The following is a 21286-nucleotide window of genomic DNA, read 5'->3' on the forward strand; positions in this document are numbered from 1 at the left end:
TCAAGTTTTAGTCAACTTATAACTATAACGGAAAGCTTAAGGCTTGATTTCCACTTACCAAAAAAGTACTTCGTGAGAGGCAATTTTTTTTTTTTAATTTTTGCTTTGTTTACTTGACAACTTGCTCTCTAACGGCTCTCTCACGAAGTACTTTTTGTTGAGAGGAAACCACACATAAAAATCTTGTTCGAGAATTGGATCTAAAATGTGTTATTTTACCCACTCGATTTGTTACACAATTTTGGCTTGCTCCCTTTTGTGTTGCTTACAAAAAAGGGTAATCTTTTGCTTTTCTTTATTTATACTTACTTCCACACTTTCTACATAACAAATAAACGAGCCGGCCACAGGCAATCAAAAACGAACGAAAATATTCATAAATTATTCCAATGACTGTTAGTTTCTTGATATCAAAAAAAAAAATTAATTTATTCTCGATACACTGTGGTGTGTATGTATAAACCACAATTATATTGTTAAATTCATCGATTTTATTCTATTCATCAATTCTGTACTATTCATGCTGCTCTTCCGTCTCTTTCAAACGTTTATTCTTTTATTCTGAAATTTATATTGTTCAAACAATAAAACGAAAATAAAAAAATCATTCAAACAACGTTGTGTTATTTTTCACACACACTTCAGTTTGCGGAATTCATGTAAATCGTACGGTTTAGTTTTCGACGAGTACAATTTTGTTATTTAAAATTATTTCTCGAGACGAGAATTTGTATGGGCGAAAATATAAAAAATAATAATAATTGTCATTGGTTGTGTATATCAGTTGATGTATTCTACGCTTCAGATAATATTGATAAGAAAGCAAATTGACATTCATCAAAAGGCAATTTGAAGAAACAATTATTTTTTTCGGGTAAAACTGTGTTAAAGTGTAACGTGAAAACAAGTTAGAAACTAGTAGCTGCCTAATAATAGTGTGTGTATGTGAATCCCAAAACAACTAACAACTGTTTCAGCTGAAAAATTTGAAATAAAATTAAAAAAAAAAACCGTGACGTCAATACGTTTGCATAAGTTTCGGTTTGCCTGGTTAAATACAACAATTTTTCTTCCGAAAACTTACTCATTTCGGTGGTCAATTTTCTGCGTGTATAAGCAGCTGAATTGAAATTCAAATACCAACTGTATTATTGTATACGTCATCCGTCTACGTAACTCGTGTGGATTACAAATGTGAGTATAAAAACTGAATATCAATACGTTTAATACAAGTCTGTATATTATATTGTTGAGTCACTTTATAAATTCGCCTCAAGCAATTTAAATATCAAATCATGATGATTAGTCACGACTCACGACATAAACTTGAATAGTTGATACTATATACCACTATACGATGTGCTTTAACACATGGTGATGGGTGTGTAGGTGTTTGTGAGAAAGAATATAAAATAATGTGTCCAGTGCCTCTATTTTCATATGGGCCCAATGGGCCATTTATTTGAGGTGCTATTGGCTAGGCTATCTCCTCAAAATAAGTTCCATCGACTCAGTTCAATCAGAAATAGTAACAGAATTAATGGTCTCACTCGTTGAATTTTGCAAAGTTTATATTTATGCACATTTGCTAACTGGATGTGGCACTAAGCCAGTTATTTAGGTAATTTCATCACATCGAATAAAAATAAAGTTTTTACGGTGAGAGACGTCTAAAATTTGAAAATTTACGAGTATCTCTGAATATACGGTGTTTAAGTAGAGCTAGATGGAAAATCAACTTGGGGTCATCGATAATACAAATCTGACAGCAGACCCCGAGATGGAACAGTAGGTTGTTGTCTCGCCATCTCTCTCACTTAAACACTCTATATCGTTGTTTCTAAACGATAAAAGATTTCGACACACTTTGACAGTTGTAACATTGTTGAGGGAAATTGTCAACTGTTGGTTCAAAACCTTAAAATTGGTTGCAAGATCTTTTCGAATCGTAGCCATTCTAGCGCCTAATACAAATTAGCCCCTAACGCCCTCTTTTTGAGAATGTCACTGAACATGCCAACTATTCTAAGCTTATTTTATGCAGAACATTAGGTAAAGTTCACATTTATTACCCTTACTCAACGCCTGCACCTGTTTTTCGTTGTTGGATAATTATTTTTTAGAATTAAAAATGCAGCGTGCTTATAACGTCTGGATAATGTCCAGTGGACATGCGCTGTGCTTGTAATGGATAAAGCTCATTTTTTATTGATATTAAAGGTATTTTGATCAACGGTTATGAAATAAAGCTTGATTTACACAAACAATACGGCAATTTCGTTCGCGTATCGACCTTTAGGGTGGATCATTTTCGACAGTAATGCCGCAATCTCACTGCCTCACTCTATTTAAGTATTATAATTTTAACATTTTTATTTGTTTTAAGTCATATAAATGATTCATGAGACAGATTGGTTGACATCGTTGATATTTTCAAGTTGAAAGAATGTTTCATCTTTCTCTAAGATTATTGAACTTTATCATTAAAAAGCGGATAGTGGGTCTATTACACATATGTCAGGATAGTCACATGGTTCGCTTATTAAATTAACATTTGGTAAAGAGACAGAGTGCATATTAGAAGAGATTGTTAGCATCAGACAATTTGTAGTATGTGTGCCCTGCATGCAGAGGATGCAGAGCTAACTGCTGTGTGGTAAAGACAAATTATATTCGTTTAAACAGATTCTATCTGTCGCATATCCTCGTATGTTTTAGGATAAGTGACCCGACTCCTACATACACCAAGGCAATGCACTTCAAGCAAAAGCTGCCAAATAGTGGTTTGTTACAGTGTTTTACAGTTGTATGACACACTGACACACCGTCAAGTTTCCATACCCTTTTTAGAGTACCATCACTCATGTGAAGGGTTTCGGCCAAGGCCACAGTGGGGCCTGTTGTTCTTTTTTTTAAATTTTAACCGACTATTGAAACTTTTCAGCTGGAATATTTATTATGTCTGTAGATTTGTTGTAGTCGGTTATTGGAGTTTTTCTTGGACTTGTTCTACTTAGTTTTTCCCCCATTGATATCAATAAATGACTTTGTTTCGTTACGCCATGGACCCAAAGTTTCTAATGTCAATACGACGACCATGAAATTTGATGACTTGATTCTTGTGTAATGTTTATGCTTACATTATAAGCGAGTTCACCTGTAGAGCCGGCCTTGTTCAATGATGCGCTTAGATAAGAAGACGCTAAGTGTCAACACACGTGACGTCCCAAACTAAATGTGGTCCTTATGACCAAGGAGCTAGAGTTACACCGTCCGGTCATTTACACCATCATCACGGGAAAGGTCCATCGGTTCGAGTGAGCAGCTGTGATTTGCTTTGAATTGTATCGTTTAATTTCACGTGTTTTCGATAAGAATCCTTGGAGTTTGGGCCACTACGTCCGTGGGTTTCGCTTCCATCCACAAAAGAACAACAAATGCATTTGTGGTCGAAGTCGAAGACGAAGTGCTGCACTTGTTTGCAAATCCTGATTGTTCATTGGTGTACCAATATTATTTGATCGAATATCATGGTGCTAACTTCCCGATTCTGGCTGTTGTAATGATTTGGAACGAGCCACGTCCTTGGAAGAGTTGTATTGAATTTCCGAGAAAATTCTTTCCTTTATGTAGTGCTAGTTTTTCTGAACTGATGGAAGATCTGGCACACTGTCGTTAATTGAGTTCCAGTAATTGTGAGACTCGTTTTAATGGTCTTGAAACAATTTTAGTAATAAATTGAGTGAAAAGGTAACAGACATACAATTTTTGTTTTTATGAAAAGTTAACAGTCGAGACTACGGCTGTACTATCTAAATAGGGTTACTTGTTACAACTAATTTGTAAGTGAACCAGTCGTAAATGAATTAGGCGTGAGAGCCACTCCTCAAGTCGACGCTTGCGTGTTCACACTTAATGAGATTCGAAACCCGACCTGACCCATTTTGTTCATTTTTGAGACCCGACATATGTGAACCCGACAGATTTTCAGTCATGAACCCCAATTATGAAATAATTTACTAAAATTAATCCAAAACGGAAAATCATTTGTTTATGAAATTCCATGAACTTTCAACGCCCTTGGTGCCTCGGATCTACAAAAGTTCAAACGTTGACTTTTCACTCTTCCTCGCTACTTATGTAAATGACAATTATTACCCATAGCGAATTTTTTACAATTCAATTTACATTAGTTAGTAGCCTTTCTGTATGAATCAGAACCGTTTTAAACTAGATAAAACATCATAACAGTTATTTGGAGATTCAAAACATAAAAATCATTATTGGAAAATCTAATCGTCATACAAAGTGGAGCATACAGCAAATTATTATTTCAGCCTTACATCGTAGTAATAAAAACAAATGTACAATTTTAAGGAGGTTTATCCGTTGCTTCATTCATTTATAAATAAAGAGAAAAACAGTCTGCTGACGGTAATTGTATTTCGGGATGATCAGTCAGGCGAGCTTAATACATTTTTCCAATTAATGATTCTATTTTCACAAAAATATTGTCATAGGTTCCATTTGGACGTTTGTATTAGATATAATTATGAAAATAATTATTTGCTCCTACATTCGTTCATTGAAAAAATCACTGACCCGATAATATGCTCTACGTAAAAGCTAATAATTTACCCTAAACATAAATAGCAATCTTTATTGCCCACACAGTTTTGCAATGCAGTACTGGACACCTACAAAAAAAGTATTACATGCGCTTTTCTTCTCTATTAGTATTTTTACTCAAATATTGTTTTGATCCCCTTCTTGCTAAAAATAGTCGCTATTTGTCATACCCATTCATATTTTGCTTCGTCGTTTAGAGATAACAAAGACCAAAGATTAATGTGGGCTTCAATTCATTGCGAATAAGCGCCATTCAATACTTAAGGCTTTTGTTTTTACATCAGATCCGTGCGCCGGCCAAAAGCGCCAACCTTTTTTTAGTTTGTTTGGTAAAAGCAGCTGCATTGGCTGGATAGATAAAATCTTCATTTAAAGATGTTCTGCTTGCTCCTATCGGAGTTGCTATTTACACAGAATACTGTATCATTCAAAACTTATTGAAAATATTCCGATTGATGTTTTTGGTTCTCCAATCACTTCATTAGTTGTATAGATGGTGATGTAAAATTCGCAATGAATATTTAGAATTGAAATTAAAATTTCGTCCAAAGTTTGTTTTTGAATTTTGAAGTGTTTGAAACTTACCATTTAATCTCGTAAACTTTCAAGAAAATATCTTTCTGTTAAATTGCAATTTCGGCTGATAATGTGCAGGGGAGATAAGCTAATGCTACAATTCTCTAAATAGTTACTACTTATAGATTTAAGAAAAACTTGGATTAATTGAAAAAGTAGCTACTCAAAACCTACACAACACATCGATCAAAGTATTTTTAATCTGTTGATTTCAAATCTTGTACTTCAATTTTTTTAACATGCATTTTACAATATAACCCAGTGCGTGTCATTATTTTTGTCGTCGTTATCGATAACAGATGAATAGCCACAGGTTCTCAGCATTGTCTCTGTTCCTGTTTTGTCTTTGTTTTCCGACCTGTCTTTGGAATTGGACAACTCAGTAAAATGAACTAATTTAAATAGCATTTACAATACAGGGCTTTATACGACATAGCTGCCGTTCCCGGCATATCTTAGCTAAACGTTATTTCAGACGACGAAGTCCTCGACACATATACCCGCGCGCAGAGATCTATTTTATGGATCTATTCATAATATGAATAGAAGTCGGGAAGTAACTTTGTCCTTGAGTAATCTCGAATATTCGTTTTTCGAGCCGAAGGCATGAGCTACACCCCACACATCGAAACAGAAAAATTTTCCATCAGCATAGTGCGGTTTCTTTTGCTTGCGGCCAGAAAATTCGATAAAAAGATTATCGAAATTTTGGTTTCAAGTTTGAAGGTCTCAAAAAGTCCATGGAAATAAACTCAGTGAGCCCTGTGCCTCACACTGTGCTGTATCGCGACGCGAGATTTTAAAAATTTTCATTCATAAAAACTCACCGCCACACTGAATTTACGCTACACAATAAATTTACACTCCATCGATAGTGTTCACATCAAATTCTTGTTGTGCTGAAATGTTGCATTTTAAATCCAAATTTTTCGAAGCAAAATTGTCAGTTTATCTGATTTTATGAATACAGGAATACGGGAAACGGCTTATAAGTTTGTTGTTTTGGCAAGTGTGAGCTTTTTTGACAGTTGTGAGCTTTGCGGAACGAGTCGAAGCCAACACAATAACTTACAAGCAAACAGTGACGTAAAGTACACTTTACCGTGCATGTAAAAGAATTTTCTTGTGAATTTCAGTCGCATCTCACAAAGTTAGATCTGTTTAATTGGTAGGCACGATCTCCACTGGTTTGACCGCGTGCATTCTCCATCAAAATTAAGTTGAACGTAGTATCTGATATGGGAATGATTTAGAAGACACGTAAACCAAATAATTTAGATTGATTTTCTGCAATCTATCTTAATCGTAACTTGAAATACCAATCGATAGAACAGACAATAAAAATCCACATGACAAATCCAGGCGGTATGCGAAGTATTCTCTTATCATATAATTTACGAAATGATATCGGATGGCTGAATCTAGGCATAAACAATTGCAGGAAATTACCAATTACTAATCAATTCGCAACGGTTTTTAACTTTCTCTGCATCATAACGTGTCTGTTTAGCTTGAATCAGCCTGTATTGACGTCTGCTATATATATATATATATATATATATATGTTAGTTACGCAATCCATCCATGTATTTTAAATTGATGGCACCCTTTCGGGCACACGATAAACTCGGTAATAAAAATAATAAATGAATGAAAATGACTTGAGCGATCCATCTCAGCGTAATATGCTTTGAATTTTAAAATTACATTTTTATGCATTACTGTTAACAGTGGTAATTTAATTTTTCATATGATTTACACTCGTGTAACAGTAGATGGGTTCAATGGAATGATAGATGATTTATAAATTAATCTACATAATATTCAGCCACAATGCAATGATAATAAATGGGCAATTTAATTTACATTTTGCAAATTTCGAAGGTAAACGGCTGCACACGCACCTCAACCTTGTTCGTTGAATAAAATATAGAAATAGTTTAGTATAACAACGATTGTAAGAACTGCTGAGAAATTAAGACTCAAAATTGTTTGGTAGATCTTTCCTACAACTACACCTACAACTCCTAATTTAGACCGAGAACTAAGGCATGAAACATTAACCATATTGTCACACTACTTAAGTTGAGAAAAATAATGTTTATTTGTCTTGGACCACTTTTGTTACCGATGATGGGCCTCAGTCAGCTTAATACCGAATAGTTTTTGAAAAATTCAGAATTAGATATGAATAACTTTTAATTACAGATTTTTGGCCGAGACATTCTTCATATCGATTTTTTAGTATGAAGCCATGATGGCTAATTTTTGAGCCTCCCAACTTCACGTCATTTTATAGCTATTTTCACTCCTTGAAAAGGTAGTCCATATTAGGATTCTCGAATACTGCGACGAGAACAATCTGCTGCCAAACCACCAATTCGGTTTTAGGGGTGGGCACTCTACAGTACACGCTCTCATAAGATTCTTTGAAGAGGCTATTATGGGTTCCAGCGACCGTAAAGTCACAATAGCAGCATTTCTGGATATAGAAAAGGCCTTTGACACGATGTGGGTCGAAGGAGTTATTAATAAACTAATAAAGATGAAGCTTCCCATTATCTCATTACAGTGAACGACATCTCAAATGTCTCACTGTCATTTTTTTCAGAGAATGTCATTGTGAATTTGCAATGACACAATAAAATTCTCAGAAAAATTTGACAGTGAGACATTTGAGATGTCGTTCACTGTAAGACTATCTTTTCCTACTTTAAAGATAGACATTTCAAAGTAAAGTTGGGAAACCAGCTGTCAGATCCGGTATTGGTGAATTATGGGGTCCCACAAGGTTCAATACTGGGGCCTGCTCTTTATTATATTTTTGATAGACCTTCCAACTCATTTGAACACGATTCTAACGGTCTTCGCAGACGACCCGAGCACCTTCTCGACCAGATTATTGCAAAGTAGAGCAAAGTCTAATGTACAAAGCCACCTCTACAGGTTGCAGCACTACTATCATATGTGGAAAATTAGAGTGAACGTGGAAAAGTCTGAAGCACTCCTTATTCAGAGGTCAAATCTCAAAAGTGCAGAGAGTTGCTAATATGACGACTGGGTCGTTTCGACGGATAGAGGGAATATGTCGAATGACAGTTGGGTTTTTGAGAGAGAATTCAATACATTTTCGCTCAACCAATTTCAAAATCATTCGACATATTCCCTCTATCCGTCGAAACGACCCAGTCATCTACTGTAATGTCATAATCACAATTAAAAACTAATTTAAAAAATCGAACTGAAACATCAACACGCCATGACACCGTCAAATATTCATATTCCCCATAAACAAATCTCAGATCTAGTACACTGTCAAGAATCTGCCAATTTTCAGTGAATAAATGTAAAATTATCGAAGTTAGCCGTGCGCAAATGAAACATTATCGAAATTTTCAGTTCATAAATTGATGTTCTGAGAATGACGTATTTAAATCTAACTCATTTTGATTCTAAAAGTGTCACAAAATTGTGAATATTATGACATTATAGTAGATAAAGTTTTTACCAACGCTTCAGATTAATTTTTATCAATCCCAGCTCTGCCCTGCACTTTACGTTTGTTATCAGAGTCTCATTACACTTTGTAGCAACAATAATTGTTCACGTTTCATAAATTTCAAACGTTGCCTATGAGTGACTGATGATCGCGTTTCCTTTAGCATAGAATATTGCTTACGTCAAATTCAGTAACATTTATACCAACGAACTTTATGATCTTGAAATAGTGTAAAGGTGAAAAATTAGATGGCCGCAATTTATTACTAAATTTGACATTAGCAATGCTCCACCACTATGCTACGTGTTTTGTGATAGTGTAGTTGATAAGGGGGGAAGCCAAACGTTTTTATGCTTGTAAACGTTCGGTTAAAATTGGTCCTTATCAACTACACTATGGGAAATTGTTTAAAATTAATTTGTGACTATGACATGACGCAACTACCAGTCGTATTTTTATTAAAGGTAGTTGTGCCTTTTTCTGCCTAACTGTTCTTAGAAAGCGTTTGGGCATATTGTACTAAAACCACCGTTTACATAGGATAGATTACATCCTCTCTTTTAAATCAGTTTCCCACTTGTTAATAACAAGTTGTTATGTCAGTGGCGTGAACTACTCCGCTCGATTTTAGTATCCTCTTTTTTTGAACTGACCTTTTGTAATTGCTGGTATTGCTAACATGAAGACATTAGTAGAAAGATTCCTTCCAGTTTGACGAAAAAATAGCGACGTCTTCAATATTTCATTGTCTAGTAGCAAAAAATTAAGTTAAAATGTTCAGCCTTATAATTTCATTAGACAGTACCAACTAAATGTTAACAAAAAAAGCGTCTTCAACATTTTAAAATTACAATAGGTAAACGCACTACTATTTCATTAGACAGTACCAATGAAATTATAATGAACTGGGAACAATGTCTTTGATCCAAAAATTCAGACTGTGTGACAAAAAAGCTTCAATACAACCTAAAAACGGAATAATTTGATAGTTAAATTGATCTAAAATTATTCCTTGACTGAAATGGGTCTTACGAATGATAAACACTCTAAAATGTTTGTCACACAATGTTCACTACTATGATTGAAAATACATGGAATGTATGACCAAAAACCTTAAATACAGAAAATGTTTGTCACCGTTTGCTCATTCCTTGTTACAATGATAACTTCAGTAATTCTAAACAGATTTCCAAAAAGTTTCTTTTTTTTAATCGACGAGGAATTAAATCCCTCAGGTTAAGTTCGAAGATGAACTTTAAGAGACTGGTGATCTTAGAGATCTTCTCAAAAGAATTTTTGTCTTGTCGCTTGATTCCACGATAGCTCGAGTAGTTTTCGACAGATTTACAAAAAAAAAATATTTGACGAGAAATTTAATTTCTGAAATTATTATTATTATTAGCGTATGGATTTATACAAAGTTTCAACATTTAAAGTTCAAAATCCAAACGTTGCATCGATAACATTTTGTGTTATATTGATGAAGTCCATTCTATCACCATCGTAAGCACGTAACGGGCATTCGAAGGCAATGTGTTGAATCGTTTGTCGACCGGAGTTGCAATCTGAAGTTAAGTTCGAAGTAAAACAGACGGGTGATCTTAGAGATATTCTTAACAGAATTTTTGAGTTGTCGCTTGATAACACGATAACCCGAGTAATTCTTAACGGATTTCCAAATTATTTTTTTTATTCGAAGGGTAATTAAATTCCTGAGGTTAATTTTGAGGATTAGGACTAGGACTATAACGAACGATTGATCTTAGAAATATTCCCAAAAGAATTTTTGTCTCGTCACTTGATAGCACGATAAGTTGAGTAATCCTCAACAGATTTTAAAAAAAAATTATTCGACTAAGAATGAAATTCGTGAGGGTAACCAGATCATCAGAAATTACTGAAATTACTCGGGCTAAGTTCTTTAATGGAAATACTGGAGTGATAATCCGTGATTTATTCCGGAAAAACTTGCTGTCTATGCTAGGGGAAAAAATGTACGAGTGCGAACTTTGCGGCCAGAGCGAAGCGAGGGCCGTAATCACACGAGTTGCATACCTTATTAATTAGCAAATAGGGCCAATTTTCAGTAGAACATCGAAAATATTTGCAGTTTCATTTGAAACATTCAGCTACGCTATTCGATTGACAACTTTGTCGAACAAAAATATTCCATTAGAATCATTTGCTAAAAAAGTCTTATAATCTAGAAAATTTCAACGAGTGTGAACACGAGTTTAAATTTATTCAAGAGTTGCGCAAGAAATACGTCCTCATTGCAGCGTCTTTCAGCAGACATAGTAATATCGAAGCATCTTTTGTTTGAAAATGTAGAAATAAGTAAGGTTCAGAACCTTGGAAATAAGTTTTCTTTGTTTATTCTGAAATTTGATTTTCAATAAAATAAAAGGAGCGAACAATTTATGACAAAACAAGACAAAGGGCTACTTTGATCAAGATCAATCTATGATATTTTTGTAACAATTACAAAAATCTATTGACAAAATATCAATCAGTCATTCAAGGGGCCTGACCCACTCATAAGGTGGGGCCTAGTTATATTAAACGAATTAATAAGCGATAAGAATGAAGAATAGAGAAAATATAACGTTAGTTCTTTACATTCCTAATACTCTGAATCACGGGCATCGTCACCATATTTCAAAGAATCTCACTAAATCGATCAGAATAGATCCATCGATAAATTAATGATAATCATAATTTATGTAAAAAAGAAACCATAAGCTCTGTATATTACGAGGATTCTAATTAGTCGAACAATATAATTTGTGTAACCTAAATGCCATTTGAAATAAAGAGAACATAATTGATTGCCAATTCGGAATGTTGTTCGATTTGGGAGGGCTTTTTTCTGGTTATGCAATATGGATTCAACAATCAGAGAACATTTGTCGGCGTTTTTTTCTCGTGTGTATTTTTGGTTGAAGAAACGTAATAAAAAAATAATGTAATCAGTTTAGTATGAAATAAAAACTTACTCAGGAGGGAAAAAAATCGACTTGAACATTTATATTGGAAGCGTGATGGTTTTAACATACACTTGGCCACAATTTTACGTATTCAATGGACATAATGCTATTTCATATTTTCTTGAATCAGACGGTAAATATTTTTCGCAAGCTTTAATGTTTTAATGCGGCTAAAATTGCTAATCGATTGAAGATTGAAATTTTTAAGCATAAATTTTCAGATGAATTAAAATAAATCTCTAAAGAGCATTGATATATTGGATCTTTGATTGGACCATGAAACCGCCTTGATATTGGAACATTTAAAAAAGGGCGCCAGCGTTTTTATTAGATATTTTGAAAACACCTCCTTCGGGTGAATGTATTGCAAAAAAATTAAATGAGTAGGGTCCTCGTGCAAAAACGATGACAATAAATTTTAAACAATACTTATGTACTGTGGCACCAAAACAGCCCAATTTATACTATTGGTACCATTCGGTAGATTTTCGACCAGTTCGGGCGCAAATTCCTGTACCGACATCACCCACTTTAAAAATATTTCACTTTATTTTTGATACTATTATCTTTGCGACTGTATGACGATGTATACTTAGGTCATTGTAATCAAATTTGATCAATAAAGAAAGTACAACCCGGAATCCTACTCAACTGCTATCGTCGGGAATATTAGTATTGTACCATTTCCAAAGAATTCTCTCAGTATTGAAATTTCATATTTACCAATTCCATATTTGCTCAATTGAAATCGAGGGAACGGTACTGAGAAAGGATAGGGCTGCTCAGAACAGACCAACAAAAAATTCGGATCAGATGTTCAAAAATAAAATCCAGAGCCGATTAGTTTACTTTCAACTGAATCTGATCTATATCAAAATGTGTATCAAAATTTCAGATTAATCTTAAACTGATCAGATTATTTTAGAGTGAAAAATTCAGACTTTAGTTTGACTTCAGATTGGATTGATATTTTTATATTAAGATGAGACTCAGTTCTGTTGAAAGCTTTACGGGGCTTTACATTAAGTCCGTTCGAAAGCCGAAATGGATCTCTTCCACTTGTACATATTTCCATACAATTCAATTTTAATAAATTTGGCAAGATCAAACTAAAGCAAGTAGTCTTACGTAGCGAGTAATGCTCCGCATAAGCTCGACCAACCGGTATACCGTATACGTGTGCGCATATAAGCTCAATTACAGTGAATAAATTCTTCTATTGTTTTATTTGATTTTAGTTTGCCTACGCCTGTATTCATCTATGCCTATTTGATTCAAAAAATGAAAAAAGGTCTTTGTTGTCGTGAAGAAAAGTCCAAATCTTAAGTAGGGTGTAGCAATCTTTAGTAAATGGCAAGCCGGGTTTCAGTACCTAACTCGTTCAACTCAGCAGGTCCTCTAAAATAATTTCAAGCGTTTTATTTAAATGGTCTAAAACTGTTAGAGCACCAATTACTAGACTTTATCTATTTTCCATTACCCTAAAAAATGAATCTGTCAATTTCTGAAAAACATATTTGCAAATTGCGTATTTCATCGAATCGATGAAATTCTCAGTTTGCAAAGATAAGTGTACGTAGCATACATTCAAATTTAGTCGTCGGTATCTAAATTTGGAATAACAATTATAAACAAATCGGTTAAAGCATTTTTCTATAATAGTATCACTTACATGTGACGTATACACTAATGACGGTAATTTTACTATAAAAATTTTTTTGAATTAAATTCCCCTGCATGATATTCCAAACAAAATACCTCACGTAACCAGTGAAACCACATTCGAAAACCACAAACGATTCAAATAAAATAAATACCCGCGCCCGCCGCCTTGTTCACTAATTATAGCTCAATCAAATCTTAACAACATTTCCGTAATGACAATATTTAAAAGGTGCTAACCGCAAAATGAATTGCCATTTATATCAGATTATACCTTTAATTTAACATCATAACAAAAATATAAATCCCCCTTATACCATATACCATATATCGCTTGTAATATGTTTGCTACTATTAAGTTGTTCGAATCTCCTCTGATAAAAAGACACAGAAATATTTGACATTTATAATTTGATGTGTTTTTAATGGACCTTCAAACGATGTCGTATTTTTAAGCAGAAACATCAAGTAAAGTGTTCCCTGCCCGATTGTCGGTCTATGATACACAATACAAGAAAGTATAACATTATAAAGTCGATAAGATTATAAAAGAGTGGATACATAAATGTGTGATGAAAAAGAAACTGGCGGTTAACGATGGACGATAAACTATATGTATTCGGTGATGATTAAACTACGTCGGTGGTCACCCAGCATCCATTTAATAAGTCGCAAATAGTCACATCAAAAATGCCAACTTTTTTGTGTTCAAATATTTCGATGAAGCGTTACAAGCATCATAAAGAGACATGATAAAACCTTACGTTTTTTTTTATAATGTTTCAGGTTTTTTTGTAAGTTGCGCGGATGGGCAAAGGCATTTTTATCGAAGCATTTATATTGCTAAACTGTATTCATCGACTAATTATTTTCCACTTAAATGTTACACATTATTTTAATTAATTTTATGAGGTACAGAGAGAGGTATTCTATTGGCATGGCTATGAGGAAGGGTATAGTTGATAGTTGCATATTCAACGGAAGACGACACTTACGAAAAAATCGTGTTGGCCTACCTAGTGTTAATATGAGTTTTTAATCATACATGGCCCAATCAGCAACAGTAGTTGGCTCAGTAGCTGATGAAGCAGAAAGACGCAAACATAATCACTACGTAGCACTGAAACGCGATTATTTCTTTACTGCAATTGCATTTGAAACATTTGGTCCGATGGGTGAAGAGATAAGGATTTTTTTAAACAAACTCGGAAATTTATTAAAAGAAAAAACTCGAGAAGAAAGGTCTACCCTGATTCAACAGTTTTCAATTGAAATTCAAAGAAACAATGCCGCTTCAATTTTAAAAACTTTCTAAACAGATGAACCAAACAAAATTTCTAGTATTTTCGATTTGTTGTAATGAAACTACTTAATAAAGAAATTTATATTTAAAAAAAATTATTGCTTACTGACTACAGCATAGGGATTATAAGATAAGAAAAGTATTTATCACAGAAATGACAGACAAAATGTGTTTGGCAGTTACTGTAGGTGTCATTGGTTATTTACGAACACATTGATCTGTGGAGACTATTCCCCACGGCTTACACCAGCGAATCGATCGATAATGTTTGTCACACTTTTCCCTTTTCTTCCTATCTCGATAATTTATTAGTTCTCACGAAAAATACTTTCAAATCACACCTACTGAAAATCTTCTTACTGTCATAATTTCCCTGATCATGATTTTAAAAAAAAATTGAGTTTCGAAGTATGGGAGCATTCAAAAAGGACGTCTGCCACTTAGAGGTAGATCTCAGAATAATGGACGCATCATCTTATAGGTATTGGAAAACCGCAGGCGTCATTTTTGAATGTTCACCGTTGTTTTCTGATGGTTTACGAATAGTGAGAATAGTGAAAATATTTTTTGTAACAATTTTTGATCTGGTCTCATTTTGCGATTGAAAGGTCAATCATAATTTTGAAAACAGAAATTCGTCATGCAAGGACGTGAGACATAAGAAATTTTGAACCTATTGAAATTCAATCTTTTACTTCGTTATCTTTAACATTCGTAAGACCCGATGGACCAGAGGAGCATTGCATTTTTCCGTCTCCTCCGAAAACAGAGATGACATGAAAAGAGTTTGCAATATGTCTTGGCCACTTTCCCATACCTGTCTACGAATATTCGTCTATATCAAATTCATAATCAGTAGCTCGAAATGATTACAAATGACAGCTTAAATGCTGATAGATTTATTAGCAGTTTTTATTTCTTTGGCAAATCATTTCGTCACGGGATCAAAATTTAATATATGTGTTCTCGGCAGCAGGGCTGGGTCGCGCTACTAGCGCTAATTTCGACCGGTTTGTCCTTGACTTTTGTCCTTTCAGATGCTTTTTCAAGAAAACCTATTTCTTAAGAGGTAAAAGGAGAAATGTATAGAATTATAGCTCAAAAATGACCAAAAGTGCGCTAATATTTCAATTGGGCAATACTGTACAATTATGAGCTGTATGATTTGGACCAAAAACCGTAGAAATATTGCCGAAAAACTAAACTAACGCTAGTAGCGCGACCCAACCCTGCTCGGTATTATGCTGCAAGGTGTGTGTGCTTGCCTATGGTCTATGCTTTCAAAATAGATATTTTTCATACAAAAAAAAAATGTTGGCTTCATCTTATTCATACAATGGTAATAACAATATAATCGAAAGATATTGAACAAAAATGCGTTAAGGGATACGCACACACAAAATATCATTGATTTTTATAAATTGAATACAATGGCGAGAAAAATCTCATAAATTTTGAATTTGAATGAATAGCCTATTCAATTAGACGTATACCTTTTATGTGCTTTAAAGGATTTTATTATTTATTTGGCGCCAGTGCCCCAGTGACCATGATTGTAAATTATTGTTAATCGAATGTTGAATGGGAATGTAATGAATTTGTCAAATAATTTTCTTTTCGGTGAAAGTTGGTAGTGTGTTAAGTTGAACAAATTTTTATCTTTATCATGGATCATCGATTAAATTGAATATTTAATTTAGTTTACATCGTCTGATAGAAAACGAAGGGATGTCTGCATGGTTTGGCGGAGGTAAATTCAGTTTTATCACACACATCTCAATGCTTATGTAATTTTTGTATTATCTTAAGTAGACTTTACGGTTTTTTACTGTAAATTATACTGCTTTTCTCAGGTCTATTGCCGAACCAATGAATGGTACCAACTGCCAGAAATATTTGGAGGAGTTTTTAATTTCAGTTATTATTAAAAATTGACCTAACGAATTTACGCGACTGTATTCTAAAATTTCGTACTCTCTATGAATTTGACTCTCTATGACAATAACAAACCACAATCGTTCGCAGAGCTTTCTCATTCAATTTAGCACAAAACAAAGTGGACAAATGTGATACCACATAATTACAGCTACATTAAGACCTAGAAAAAATTGTCAGTCGTCGGTTATTAGTAGATTACAGCAGAGCCTATGTAAATGAATACATGTGTGCGATGTTTGTGGCGTGTGAGCCGAAGGCGAACCGCCTAATTTCGCACACATGTATTACTCATTCACATAGGGTCTTCTGTACTGTTCTTTAATGTGTAGGCATCCTGTACGTTGTATCCTGTTTCTTGGAACCTCGGAAGTAATATACTAATAAAGGCGTTTTAGTAACCAACCCCAACTTTTAATGTTAATACTTATATTACTTTTTAATATCACCTTTTTTTGAGTAGATCACTCTCCATCCAGTTGCACCGACATTAAATAAAAAATTGTGAGAACAGTTTTAGCATTTCGCAGTCGCAGATGGCTATTTCGTATGATGTGAAGCAATATTCTCTATGGTGTATATCAAAAAATGCATGTTAAAATTAGTGAAGTACTAGATTTCCTTTCAAAATATTTAGGTAATCTGTACTGGTTTACACTTTATATCAGCGACGATATAATACCTAAATCATCTGAAGGGCTCACGATATCAATGTTAAGTTGATCAGTATGACACTGGTGCTCAACTTTATAAACTTCCTCCTCAATTTTTTATATATCATTCTACAAAAAGCTTTTGTTGAGAGAAAGCTTGATTTTTTATTTTTTATTACATCGGGAGTTAGATCACGAGGTTATATTTTAACTAAACTTTTTTTTTACAGTAGTCCAAAGGCACAAATATTCGTAGAATTTTAGGTTTGAACAAATTGAGAGATCACCTCGGACTGGATATGACTAATTCAACATAAAATTACTTAATAACATACTTGCTTTAATTGTTCGATCGGTCTGACGTCAAACAATTCATATGAATCACTACAATTTCAGAGGATCGTTAGTGACGTGACGACGTGCACATTTTCTTTATACTCATATCCCTCACATATTCCTTTTTGAAATCATGTTTTTGCAAGTCATGCTGTAGGTATACACTCTACACTGGTTATGTCCTGCTTGTTTTGAAGAACGTGAATTGTGAATGTCTACAATGATATTTCGCTGTAGTAGTTCAAATTGTTACCTTTTTTTGTGGAGAAAGTGTAACCGAAGGACATTTTAGTCGAATTTTATTCGAGTGGTCGATGAAAATAGAATGATCAGCAAAAATATACGACAAATTGGCTATGTGAATTTTATGATTATTTTTAAGAACAGTAAAGCTGTTTAACGCATCAGCAACAATTCAATTCATTTTATTTAAAATCATTTGACTTAGCATAGATTTTCTCAAACTCAAAAAAAAAATCCAACGAACCATCAGCATACCCCAGTCAGTTCTACGAAAATGTAAATACTAAACCTTTAGCAAATCATGAATGAATTTCTAGACGACAATAATTGTTGTTTTATTACCACTATACTGAACTGTATGAACATGAACACCTCAAGTATGAACGAACATAGTACTATACTACATTCAACACATATAATTTCCCGTTGTCGGACTAAATTCCCCCGGACAAAATAACCCCCGACTAAATAACCCCATGGACAAAATAACCCCGGATCAAAAAACCCTGACAAAATAACCCTCGACTAAATAACCCCATGGACAAAATAATTCCGGACAAAATAACTTCAAACGAGGCCAAAGGAAAGTCGTCGCATAAAGCTAGACTTAGCCCCGTACCGTCCCGTATATCTGCTACGTACGTCATCCTGCTTTACCCGTAACTTTCTTGTATACCACAAACCCTAGTGCATCCGTAACCCAAGCACTTATGTAAACCTAAATCGTCTATATTGCGGTGACGAAAAACTGTAAAGCATAGCTGTCGTGTAAATTGCGCATAGCGAAATTCTATAAACCCCGTACGAAGTGTACCTAATGTCGAAACGAAAGCAGCTAACCCCTTTTGTTATCATATGTATCTCGCCGTTCCTTTCATCCCTCTATGTTAATCCGCTTATACTCGACCATATGGGCGAAAAAGAAAAAATCTAATATGGCGTCGGCGGCCATTTTGTTGGGACACTAAAATTAATACCATCGACATACACTCGTCACTACCTTACAAACAAAAAAAAATTCACGAAAATCGGATAAAATTTGCTTGAGATATAGGTAAAAACAGCAAAATCCAAGATGGCGGCGGCGGCTATTTTGGTGGGACTCTAAAACTAATACCATCGACATACACTCGTCACTACCTCTCAAACAAAAAAAAATTCACGAAAATCGGATAAAATTTGCTTGAGATATAGGTAAAAACACTAAAATCCAATATGGCGGCGGCGGCCATTTTGGTGGAACTCTAAAATTATTACCATCGTTTTGCACTCGTCACTACCTTTCAAACAAAAAAAAAATTCACGAAAATCGGATAAAATTTGCTTGAGATATAACCAAAAATGTTCTACGTTCACTGTACGGCCGAGTAGCATCAAAGGCGTTCACTCCAAGAGACCTAGCGTCCGACCCGGTGGACCGAACTTCATGAACTTTTTTTTCTTCGATTAGTATGGTTAATATCTATCTATAAGAGCATTTCTAAGCGCAATTCGTTCATATTCGGCCGAGCTGTTGTCAAAAAACAGTTCCCGTACCCCACCGATTTCACATCGGTGGCTCTAACTCACGATTAGATGATCCGAATTTCATAAACTTTTTTTTCACGGATTGGTATTGTATGCATGTAGCTTTCAAATCGCCCCTTGACATTGAATACCGAAATACAAAAATTTGTGGTCGATTTTATCGTAAGTTTTGTGGAAGGTGTTGGTGTTGAAGCGCCGTAGGCAATCGAAAAGAATGCGGGGGTTCAGGGGGCGGCAGCCCCTTGTCATAAAGTATTGGAATATTAGAAATCGTTGATTTTGTCGCAACTATTTGTTTATAGATTGTTTAGTGTATTTATGAAAAGTGTCAATGCGCCGCAGGCCGAGAAAAATAAAAACGACTAAAAAAGCGGGGGTCAAGGGGGTGCATCCCCCTTGCGGGGTCTAAGGGGCAGAGCCCCTAGCGGGGTTTGGGGCAGAGCCCCGTGCGTGTTAGGCCGTCTGCAGGACGTGCAGCGAAACTCGCCGCAGGTTTTGCAAAGATTTTTCTATTTTTATTTTCAGTGTAGTTATTCGTTATTATTGAAGTTATTTCGATACGTAGACATTTTGCCTGGGGTACTTTGGTTGGAGTTATTTTGATCCTTCGTTATTTTTTCGGGGTTACTTTAACATACAGCCGAAATTTAATTGGGTTTTTTGTCCGGGGTTATTATGTCCGCTCTACTGTCTCCACTCAATAGAAAATTTATTTTGTCCGGGGTTATTATGTCCGGGGTTATTTTGTCCGGGTTATTTTGTCCGGGGATATTAAGTCCTAGAACCATAATTTCCCATCACTGGACCATATTTCTATGTACATTACATTCTATAACATTACGGTAATAAAACTGATGTAGAAAATATTTCTTGAATTGCTAGATCCCACCCAAAATGTAATTCAACAAATTCAGTCATTCTTCCATTGGACAATAAACACTGGTATTATATACATTAATTGACGGCGTTTTTCTAACTTCTCCCACCTGTAGCGTATATATACTTCGCCTGTGCTGGTATGAGTGTTGCAATGTTTATTTTTGACCTGCAGCAATGCGAATCCACCACTTACACTATCATAATACAACTTACGGATATATTCATTGAGATAAGCTCTCCGGAGTTCCAAAACGAACATCGAACTATATATCTACCAAATAATAAATATTAAAAAGAGAGACAATGGTAACGAAAAGCTTGTATTGTGAGCACGTGGTGTTGCCAGTGAGTGAAACTAAGAGGTCAAAATTTCATTCAAGCTATATCGCCAGAGAGTTTAACAAATTTAACACACACACCAACACGCACCGAGAATAATGATTTTGATGAATTGGATTTTAAGATGAATTTTCGTTAACAAGGTGAATTAGATCTGTGGTAGAGACACACTATGATCAATGAATGCCTCGTACAGCTACGGAGATATATAGATGTGTTGATTATTTTTTTCTTCTTCTGAGCTGACGGATATAAGGATAGTTTGTCACAGCAGTAAAGGTGCTCAACGGTGTTGATTATTTCATTATGAAATGTCTGTCAATGTATTCTATTTTTAATATATTTCTTTCGCTCAACATTGTGTGTACAGGTATTGTTCAAATACACAAGTAGACAATGCTTCAAGACATTGTTGAAAAAGAGCATTTGGCTTTTTGGTTTGTTTGAATAAAATTGAGTTTTGCGTTGATTGTTGAAATTAAACTGCTTATTGTGAGCTGTGAGGTAGATATGTCGTGTATTTTGTCATTGTACGTGTAGGAAAGAAAAAGAGGGGAGCTTTAGTAGATACTGAACGGGAGGACGCACTGTAGGTTTTTTTTCTGTTCTTGTATTGTCACTGCCGTGTATTACAATCAAAACCGAAAATAAAAAAATATCGAAACAGAAGACCATTAATAAATTGTTTGTTGTCCGATATCAACGCATTCAATAATAT

General features: G+C 34.6%; 1 protein-coding gene across 3 annotated transcripts in view; it reads left to right on the forward strand.

Moving 5' to 3' along the window:
• Nucleotides 1-631: 631 nt before the first annotated feature.
• Nucleotides 632-21286, forward strand: part of LOC119068590 — a 46471-nt gene continuing 25816 nt past the window's right edge. For all 3 annotated transcript variants that reach the window (XR_005086183.1, XM_037172243.1, XM_037172244.1), the window contains exon 1: nt 632-1194. The gene's annotated coding sequence lies outside the window, so the exon portion shown is untranslated. The remainder of the gene's footprint in view (nt 1195-21286) is intronic.

The sequence above is a fragment of the Bradysia coprophila genome (assembly GCF_014529535.1).
Source record: "Bradysia coprophila strain Holo2 chromosome X unlocalized genomic scaffold, BU_Bcop_v1 contig_20, whole genome shotgun sequence".
NCBI lineage: Eukaryota > Metazoa > Arthropoda > Insecta > Diptera > Sciaridae > Bradysia > Bradysia coprophila.